This window comes from Elaeis guineensis, chromosome 10 (genome assembly GCF_000442705.2).
Source record: "Elaeis guineensis isolate ETL-2024a chromosome 10, EG11, whole genome shotgun sequence".
NCBI classification, from domain to species: Eukaryota; Viridiplantae; Streptophyta; class Magnoliopsida; order Arecales; family Arecaceae; genus Elaeis; species Elaeis guineensis.
Window position 1 is genome coordinate 50678895 of NC_026002.2, and position 8562 is coordinate 50687456.

The 8562-nt window shown below is 37.2% G+C and overlaps 1 pseudogene; it reads left to right on the forward strand.

The window, feature by feature from the left end:
• Positions 1-4358: 4358 nt before the first annotated feature.
• LOC140852091 (uncharacterized) lies at positions 4359-8562 on the forward strand (annotated as a pseudogene).

Consider the following 8562-nt stretch of genomic DNA (forward strand, 5'->3'; position numbering starts at 1 on the left):
AATCCAAAACATAACGATCTAATTTTTTTCTTTAATATCTTAATAAATTCAATAATAATTCATAGGCCTTACATCAAATTCAATAAGACTTTCAACCTAAATTAAAAATATGGAGATTCTACTTCTGATCACTCTTCCATTCATATCTTGTATCATCTTAATTCCTCAACATCTGTTAAAACAGTAAAATAGGAGGTAATGAACTAGACAGCCCCGTAAGCAATGATCACTTTTCAACAGATTTCATCAGGTATTTAAGTAAATAATCATTTATAAAAAATAAGCATATAGAGTTCATCAATTTGAAATCAATTTCGATTATGCAGTATAATTCATACCAAATTTATTTTTTTTTCAAAATTTGAGTTTCTTTCAAGATTTCAATTTCTTCCATTCTTAAATTCTTTTCATCAACCATGAGCTATGACCATATTTTTTCTGTGGCAGGGTCATAATACTACATATCTTCTTGCAGTGAGCTGTGAATCATCTGGCAGCAAAGTCCTTCGGAACCACTGGTCTCTCTGGCGGTTTGTCGTTGGTCTCTCTGGCGATGCAAATTCTTAGGATAAATCAATTGCCAACGTATATGCCCCATTGACGGGGTCCTTTACATAGTCAGATTGTCAATTCATATTGTTCTTATATCAGAATTCTTCATAAATCATGTTTCATATTCTAATTTCGATAATAAAATATATAATTATGTAGTATCGAAATCAATCATATAATGCATCATGGAATCAATATGTTCAATCATGCTTCATCATAACATTTCAAATAAGATATTTTCATAACAAAATATCATTCATCCAATTCATGCATCATTTCACAAATCATATCAAAAATATATTATAATTTATCGATAAATCTAAAAAAAATGAAACATTATTTATCTCGAACGCATTCTAATAAATTCACATAATTCTATAAAATTTTTTTCAAAAATTCTGTTCGTAGATCATATTGCGATATCCCATGATCAAACATCCACAATCTTATACAGAATCAATTTCAATGATTAGAAAGAATACGAATATCATATTTCAACGGTTTAGATTGAGTTCGATCATCTAATTTCATCTAATCAAAATCTAATTAGAACCTCAACGATCCAAAGTTTGACTATCAGATCAAATTGGGTAAGAAGTGATAGGACCGAGATTTCTTCATCGATTTCATTAAATCAAGTGGAGAGAAAAAATCAGAGGAGAGAGAATTCATGAGGTACAATTCGAATTGATCAGGTGACACAATCTAACATTATGATTGGTCCAATATCTCGAGTGGTGAAATCAACATGATCAAATCATGATTAAATCGGGATCATGGATAATTAAATTAATAAATATTGGATCTGATCAAGGTAAGTACCAATACACTGCCCGACAACCATGGATCAGGGTTCTTCATTAGAATCAGATCAGGACTATTAAAAGAATTTTTTCATTGATAAATCGATCAAGAGAGAGAAATCGATCGAGAGAGAAATGACTTTAGAGAGAAAAAATTCTTGAGAGAGAAAATTTTAGAGAGAGAAAATTCATCTTGGACTCCTCGGACGATATGATTCAACAAATCCGATCGATCAGATTAAATCATACTAAAATTATCATATGGATAATTTAATAAAATTATAAAAATTAAAACCTAAAAATATCTAATTTGATCAAAGTGGATGTCGGTATACCGTCCGGTGATCGCAGATCAAAAATCCATCACTAGGATTATTTAAATTCATCATCATTCTTCTCAAAATTCTAAAAAATCTTAGGAGAGAGAAATAACTTAGAGAGAGAAAGTAGAGAGAAAAAATTTAATTCTAGAGAGAGAAAATACTAGTTCAGGCCGAAGGGAGAGAGAGAAGAGAGAAAAATTCTCTTTCTCATATTTTATTATTTATATCATTATTTATTAATTAATTTTATATTTTCTTTTTTCTTTTCTTTCTTTCTTTTTTTCTTCACGAAAGAGAGAGGAGAGAAAATCCTATTTATTATTATTATATTATTATTATTTTATTTTTCTTCTTCTTTTTCTTCTCTCTCTTTTTTTCTTTTTCTTTTTCCTTCTTTCTTTTTCTTTTCTTTTTTTTTCCTTCTTCTTTTTTTTTCTTTTTCTTTTTCCTTCTTCTTCCCACGGTTTCCTTTGGGCCGAAACAGGGGACCTCACGATCCCCTCGATTTAGTCGGCCAGCCGACGGTCGATCGGCATGAGGCTGGCCGACGACAAAAGGGTGACGACGGGCAGCTCAGAGGGATCCAAACCGGTGGTCGGCGGTGACCACCGGCGTCGGAAAATCGAAGAAAAATGGGCAAAATAGATGTTTCTTCTGCAACAAAATCCGGTGACTCCGGTCGCCGGCGAACGTGCACATCAGCACAGGAAGGAAAGGGGAGAAGAGAGGAAGGAGGATGAGGCTCACCTTCGACGTCGGTGAGGCTTTCCGACGAGATATTGGACAGGCACAGATCGGGTCTCTGTGGTGGTTTTCCGGCGATTGCCGCCGACTAGGCTTAGGATCTTCGGTGAGAGGGAGAGAGGAGGGTTCTCCTCCTTAAATAGAGCCAGAGGGGGGCTCTTTCCGACTCCGATTGAGAGCCGGCGAGAGGAGGAAGAAGACTCCCTTTTGGAGTCTTCTCTCCTTTTTTTTTTTTGTTGCCCAGCTATGCAACCCAAGAGGGGGGATGAATTGGGTTTCTAAAAATTTTAAGCTTAACTTATGTCTTATGAAAAATGTTTGACAATAGCTAAATAACTAGAGAGAGTAAGGTTAATTCAAGACTAATGGCTAAATACAAGAATGCACGAGAATAATGGAGAGTTAAAGAAGAGCAATTAGGCATAACACAAACAAAAGGATTTATAGTGGTTCGGTGCCAACCTTGCACCTACATCCACTCCCCAAGCTCCTACTTGGGAATTCCAATCCACTAATCTTGTATTCAACCCGAATACAAACGTCGAAAACTCTGACTCTAGCTATCCCAAGCTAGTCCACTTGTTTCTCGGATACAAGCCAACTCAATACACTCCGATTCAAGGTTCGGATCAACCTTCCCTTGTTTTGGAACTCTTCCAAAACAAAAACAATAAGTCAAACAAAGTATAACAATGAATAGCATAAGTAAGTACAAAGAAAGCTCCTTTAATGAGCGAATAAGACTTTAAATACACTTTACTCAAAGAGAAGAAGGCTCTTTTTGATTTCCTCAAGGTGGTTGGAGACTTGAATGTGCACTTGAGGAGTTGGTGAGCTTGGATTAAAGGCTTCTTGAATGCTTTGAGTGAGCTTTTGCTTAGGGCTGAAAAGTTTGCTTGAAATTCCTTTTTCAAAATCTCTCTTCTTGATGCTTCTTTTTGATTCCCACCTTTTTGTCCCTTTTATAGCTTCAAGAAATAGTGGAAAACATTCTGGGCTGAAATAGAGCCGTTAGACCACAATAAATGAGCATTAAAAGCACTTAAAATGGATTAAAAACTAGCCGTTGCAGAACAATCCCGTCATAGGGGTCGACTCATGGGTCGACTCATGCCTGGGGGTCGACTCATGGGTCGACCTCTGTGGAAAAACACCAGAAAACCAAACGGGAAGCAAGGTTCTGTAAAATTAGCCCAAAACCCACAGAGGTCGACTCATGGGTCGACTCATGCCTTGGGGGTCGACTCATGGGTCGACTCACAGGGTGTGCCAAGTTTGTGCCGGCCAAAAATTCAGCGTGCCAATCATCTCACATGTCATGAGTCGACTCATGTTTTTCAAACATGAATATCTTTCAAAATATAAGTCCAAAAATAATAAAATTTTCACCAATGGATCACAAATCTTTTGTTCTATCACTTGATGCTTTCAAATCAGAATTTGATAAAATTACGATTTTGCTTCTGAAGAGCAATAAGTCTTTTTCAAGCGAAAATCATTAGTACCCCTTCAAATGCTTTGTAATCATCAAAATTAATTCAAGAAGTAATATTTTTTTTTTAAATTTTGACGGGTTAAAATTCATTACTCAGACCAGGCCATCACAGAAACAAAGCAAGTCTTCAAGATGATACCTTAGAAATGATTTTGCATAAGCTGTTAAGTAGGCTAATGGGTCTGAGATCTCGAGCGGCAAGGGATCCTTCCTTGTTAGGCCAATCCGCAGCGGATCAAAAATAAAAATAAAGAAAGAAGGAAAGACGGCGGAAGGAATCGTCCGCATAGTTATATACACACGGACAAAAGATCACCGTTCGATTGACCCCTCCGAACAATCTCTACCGCCGGTACGTTGCGTCCTATAGAAATTTGTATGCAGTATATCTGGAAGCCGGCATGGGATATTGACATCAGAAATAACCAAAATGCCATTCTCGTCCCTTCGAGCCGTCGTCATCGCTCACGCCCTTGGTATGTCATCGATTTCTAAAATCCCTCAATCACTCCTCTCTCTCTCAGCTGATTTTTGTTAGGGTAGGATTGAATCCAAAGACTCCACGCCCAAGGGAATTCCATTCGATCTCGTTGGTTTCTCAGCTTGATATGACCACGAGGGGGCTTGGATTCGCCTGTTTCTTCGCCGACTTGGGCAGGTATCTCAGTACTCTCTAGTTTTCCTTTTGTTTTTTGGCTTTTTTTTGTGGTGGGGGGTCGGGGGGTGGGTGTTTGTTGGATAAAAATTATTTTTTTTCTTAATTATCATGGGTACATCTGGGTCTCACAGTTAGGAAGGTTTGTTGAGGGTTTAGATTGCTGCGGTGGAGTGGTATATTCGAAGTTTGTACGCATTCGGGTTATTTGAATTGTTCCATGCTTTTCGAGTGTTGTTGATTAGAATTCAGGTTTCAAGTGGAGGAATTCTAGGGTTTTTCGGTGGAAATTGGAGTGCTGGTAATTGTGATGACGGTTATAGTTTGTAGAAGAATGAAGGTAGGATTTGAGGGTCAAATGCTTGGGCAATAGGCTTTTGACAATCGGAGGCCGAAATTGTGATGCTCAGAGAAATAGGAATATTGCTTGCATATAAAGTTGGGATCTTTAAGGATGAAGTAGTGGATTGGATTCAATTTAAAATCGTTAGAGCAAAAATGAGGATTCCTATAGACTTAGTCACGGTTAAGACTTTTGGTGGGAAAGGCTTGATGAGAAGGGGTAGGAAGAATAACAGATGTGAATTTACCATAGAATTAAGAAACTAAATAACCATATAGGAATCCAAGTTTAGTCAGCTAGAACAGAATATTCTGCTTGATCCCTTTCACTGATTTAGGAGGGAAAAGGCGAAACAAATAGAGTGAAATACTGAAGTGAACATTGCAAAAAAGCAAAAAAAAAGTTGTACTTTGCCTTGAAGCGGGAAACAACAGAAAAAAACTGGACTCTTAGCATGCTATGTGTTACAGTGGGATTTATGTTTACATGACGACCCATTACAAATCACACTGACCCTGTGGATCGCATCAATTCTTTGATGCCATATGGCATGACAGTGCTGCTGAATCTTTTCTTTGGCAATAGGGCTGGGCTGCATATGATTGCTTTTGCAAAATTTCATTGCAAGCGGATCCTTCTGCAACATTTTGACACTAATTTGCTAGGTCAACTTGAACTTCTTAGAAGAACATTAAAGAGCATATTCCATTGAGGAATTTTCATATAGTATGAAGATGAAGCAAATACTTTAGATCTCAAATACTTACTGCAATTAGTATCTAAGTGAAACTAAGCAATAAATGGAAGACAAAATTTACCTTATAAGAGCTGTTATTTGTAAAGATCTTCAGAGGTATAGCATCGAACATGCTTCGATGTTTATTTCAAAGCTGATGTGTCATGGATAGGCATTAGTTAATCATGATTGGTTCAATAACCATGTGAGTCTACATTTGAGAGTATTTTCCTCTGACATTGGATTGATATTATGTGCGGGGTTCTTCTAGAAACATAGCTGCACTCTTCTGGGAATCTGGAGGGGATCTTTGAATTTTGCAGTTGGCAGCTTCCCTTCTAGGTCAAATCCCATCTGACAATAAACCCTGAGAACAAAAATTATCTCCTTTGCATCATGGAGTTTGTTCATGACTTCAGCTACAACTTTCTTTGTTTGTCATGTGATAATCTTATGCATGGATCATCACCACTGGTACGCTTGTAGGATTGAAGGTGGGTTGTCCGTTGATTTTTTTCTTATGCTCCAGAATTGAAGGTTAATAGGAAGGAGGGGAGAGTAGGAAGTAATACCACTTTTAGTTTTCTATGTCAAAAAGATGGATTGAGATGATGTTGTCCAAATGAGGTTAAGATTAACCTAAGGGAGGCAGATGTCTATTAGTCCACGCTTTCTGTTGTAGTTCTCATGTGCTTTTTGTTTCTTTTCATATTATCAATTGCATTCAACTCCTCTTAGTGTTTTTTTCCCTAATGGTCAAGGTTTCCCATATTAGTCAACACCATATACCATACCAAACATACCATATCGGACAGATACATAGTCTCATACCATACCGGATCGGTACATAGTCTTATATGGTACGATACTTAATACACCTAGCTATGTCATACTATACCGCATACCGACACTATAATAGGATGATATCGATAAAGAGTCTGGTATTGAGATAGCAAATCTTGATGTACATATATTAAAGCTTGTCTGATAATAATATCTCTTATGGTGCAAGGACCTTCAACTTTGATACAAATTAGTTAGTAATGTGATGAGCTCAATTTTTGAATTCCATCATTCATAGAATATGAAAAACCATATAATTGTTCATATATTTTTGAATTTTAACCTTCTCACACAAATAAAACTATTGCAGCACTTCCTAACTAATTCATCCAATGATCCCAGTAAAACCAATTCATCCAATGTTTTTTATGTTTTTCATTTTAACTTTGTCGAAATAACCTCTTTGTGCATCTAGTTGAAGCATTTCAAATCACAACAAATGGATTTTAAGTTGTTTTTAGATATGTGAAAAAAAAAATAGTTTAAAGTAGAACAGTTCTGAATTACTTGGCTAACTTGTAAGAGTTGTTGTGTAGCAGAGATAAGAAAGAGCATTTACCATAGCTTGATCTATTTGAGCAAGCTTGCCTGGTAGGCCTGGTAGCTTGCATATGATGGAGAAGCATTTTGAAATAATATTCACCTTTTTCTTTTACACTTATACTATCACATGAGTCTACTTTTTATTGAAATTTTGTGATGAGGAAGATGGTGTTTATTGGAGATTTTGATGTTCACATTCTTTTGCTTGTATGCAGTAGGAATGCAATATGAGCTGTTCGATTGAATATTTTAATCCTTGCCATCATATTGTTGAGATCCATACTTGTACATTTTGGTGGTATTAAGATGGGCAGTGGTTGGGCTGCAAGAAGTCTGGGAAAAAGGCCACCAGAGAAGCACTACTTAGAGCTTATCATTTTACTCTCCTCCTTTCTCCTGTTGTTTCCTTTTGGGATTGTATTGTTCGCAAAATGAGATACTCCTACAGACCTGAATGGGTGTAGCATTATGGTGGTAACTGTTGAAGTAGTTTCTTGCTCAGAAGAGTTCAGCAACTTTTGTAAGTTTTCGGCAGATGGTACTAGAAATGATTCTATTTCATTAATAGTCATTTCAAGGATATTAAGCTGAGACCAGTATTTTTAGAAAGAGGAATCATGGAATAAGTTTGCTATGGTCAAGCAGGTGCTGTCCTGAAGAAAGGGAAGAAGAAGCAGGCCAAAGAGGAACTGGATCGCCTAAAGCAGGCCGAGAAGAAAAAGAGGCGCCTGGAGAAAGCACTCGCAACCTCTGCAGCCTTATGCTCTGAATTGGAGAAGAAAAAACAGGAGAAAAAAGAAGAAGAACAACACTTGATAAGGAATGTGCTTAAACAGCGGAGGCTGTTGCTCTGCATGTCCTTCTAGGGGAAGATGCAGATGAACCCTGTCATTTCATGCTGAACAGTAATCAAAGATATAACCCTGGGGATCACTCTAACAATTTTGACCTTTTAATGGGCTATCAGATTTTCACAAAATATTCTGGTGAGGGATTGGGATGGACCACTGATGCATATGGACCTGTGTGGAGTGGAATGATTGGGTGCTTGGACAGTCAATGCCTTCTGAGATGCATGCAAGATGTTTACAAGCATCGTATTATGAGGAGACAGGTCAAATAGCAGATATTTCTGCAGGGTGTCTAGCAGCGCAGGCACTCTCATCACTTCGAATTGCAGAGAAATCACTCAGCGACCAATTTGCTTGCCAAGGACTGGCAAATGCTGTCATCCATAGGATTCTGGGTGGCTGCAACGTGGGTAACAAAGTTAATTTCTACAAGGAGTCATAACTACATTATATGTAGAATTGTATAAAGCTTTGGTAGATGAACCTTTTTCCATTTTGAGTGACTTTAAATATCTTCCTGTTTTAATGCTATATCCTTGTCATGAAGTGGGTGTAAAGGTGCGTCTGAAGGAGCTTGTAATGTCTTTTGTTTCGGAATACTGGCGAGACCTGCTTGGGACCTTTGCTGAATATGTTCTGTTTTCATTGAACAATAAAATTATCATATTGTAATT